Source organism: Vespa mandarinia, chromosome 11 (genome assembly GCF_050613455.1).
Source record: "Vespa mandarinia isolate Hongniang chromosome 11, ASM5061345v1, whole genome shotgun sequence".
Classification (NCBI taxonomy): domain Eukaryota; kingdom Metazoa; phylum Arthropoda; class Insecta; order Hymenoptera; family Vespidae; genus Vespa; species Vespa mandarinia.
In genome coordinates, this window is record NC_140820.1 from 6705001 (window position 1) to 6707500 (window position 2500).

The following is a 2500-nucleotide window of genomic DNA, read 5'->3' on the forward strand; positions in this document are numbered from 1 at the left end:
CAAAAACAACAATAAAAACAACAACAACAACAACAACAACAACAACAATGACAACGACGACAATATCAACAAAATATTAAATCTATTGAAAAATTGCAAATTTTGTTTGTTTGTTTCTTTGCTATTTTTTTTTTTTTTTTATAAAACAGAATAATACATCTTGTACACTGTTTACTTATTAATATTCTATTAATAATTAATATAATTTTTATTATATTATCAATTTCTTATTATCGTAATAGAAGCTTTTCTATTCAAGATTCGTCCTTGAAAGCTAAGAACACATTCAGGGAACATAATTTTTTTTAGATAAATTCAATTTATTCTCTCAGAGATCTAACACAGTTTTCTTCAAAAACAGCACATATCGATAAGTTTAACTATCGTGATATATCCAATCCACTCCTTACCATAGTATTACCGGGTAATACGATCATTACCAACATAAATTTACAAGGCACGCTCTACCGCGAAGTATCACGAAGGCCCTACTTCAGAGAAAACTTTCTCGACGTGTTTGGTGGTACGCACGTGAGAGCTCTTGCGGTGAATTTAACCGACTGCGCTGCATACGCGTTCGAATTTCATAATGAATGGAAATAGAAATTCTTAAGGGGCCTTCGGCGACTCCTCCCTATTGTTACACCTTACGTTAGATCAGTTCAAATGGAATAGGAAATAGAAACGGCTTATCTTTGAATCATAATGCATTAGAAGAATTCAATGATATACTGTGCATCTATTTATCGATTAGTTATCTTTTTTTTCTTTCGTTTTTTTTTATTAAAAAAATTTTAATCAAAGTTTGCTACTTATGATTTTTCTTTTCTCTTTTTTGTTTTTAGTAGTTAAAAATTATATGTAATTTGAAATTATTTAAATATATATTGACTTAATATTTTTAAGAATTGAAAATCTTTGTCATATTTATATATATATATGTATATTAACATAAGATGTATAACTCATTTACGGATTTTTAGTAATTAAAATATTATTGTCATGAGAAATATATTCATATTACATATATATTTCTTAAGTATGTATTAATATAAGATTTTTTTAACTTTATTTATGGCTAGCCAGTAGTTAAAAGTTAGTAGTTAAAAATTTTCAGATTAAATATATTTTCTATTTACTGCTATTATTATTATTTCTCTTTCTCTCTCTCTCTCTCTCTCTCTCTCTCTCTCTCTCTTTCTCTCTGTCGTTCGCTCTCTCTCTATCTAAGTATTTGATTTACTTTGGTTTATATATTAATCAATTATACATTTTTATATATTAATATTTCATTCTAATTTATTATATGTTTTACACTTCGTAAAGAAAAAAGGATATTTTATTAGGTTAAGTAAAATATCACAAAGTTCATCTTCATTTGATATTTTTTAATAAATCATAAATATTTCTGCAATATCGTTGATTATTTTGTCAATATTTATATGTGAACTATTTACTGCAACTCGTTTACGTAACTAATCAACAAAAAAAATTTTCGTAACCGTTATTGAGTTACTAATAAAGAGTTATAATTGTTTTTAATTGATACATAAAATATGCAAAATATCTTGTCATACGTTTATAATATGTTACAAGCGTGAATTGCCTTTAAAGATAAATAGTCGCCATTTTCCACATTTCTTATCTTCCAGAAAGATAAGTCCAGAGAGGAATATAAAGAAATACGCATATATTCAGATGGGCGCGCGTGCGCGCGCTTACACAACATGCGAAATAAGAATACAAAGAGGAATAAAAAGAATAGAAAATAAAAACTAATAAATATGAATAAAAGCGAAGTTACAAAAATTAAAAGAAAGAATAAAAGCAAATTTCGAAAAGTAAGAAATCAGACTGAGAACGAGTATAGGAAAAATAAAAAAAAAAAGAGAGGGAAAAAAACAAAATTATGAAAATAAATTAGAAAGAAGAATAAAAATATAAGAAATTAGAAAAATAGGAAAACTAAAAGGGAAGTTAGGAAAATTAAAAGAAGGAATGAAAAGTGAAAGAAAAAGAAAAGAATAAGAGAACGAATAAAAATAAAATCAAGATAAGAAAATGATTTAATTAACTAAATCAAATACATTGGAAACTCGTGAAAACTCATGGAATAACTTTCAATGGTCGACCTTCTTATTTAAAATTGGCGCGCTTTTTAAAATGTCCGAGAGGAAGTTCCAAAAAGGAAAGAGAGATCCAAATCCACGATCTTTATATGCAACGAGCGTGATAATTTTTTTTCCGTTCTAATTGTTAACTCATCGCTTTCCTAGCATATTCCGCGGGTCCCGGAAACAAAGTGAAAAGATACCATTGCAATATTTCCTGATACTGCGTGTGCAACAACGATATACTAACTCAACCAAAACATTAAATGCATACACAAGATATCCATGCATATGCATTTACCGATTGCTCTTGAATATTCATCACGAATCCGAAAAAAGAAGAAAAAAAACATTATTCCATCCAAAAATAGTCACACTTTATATATAGA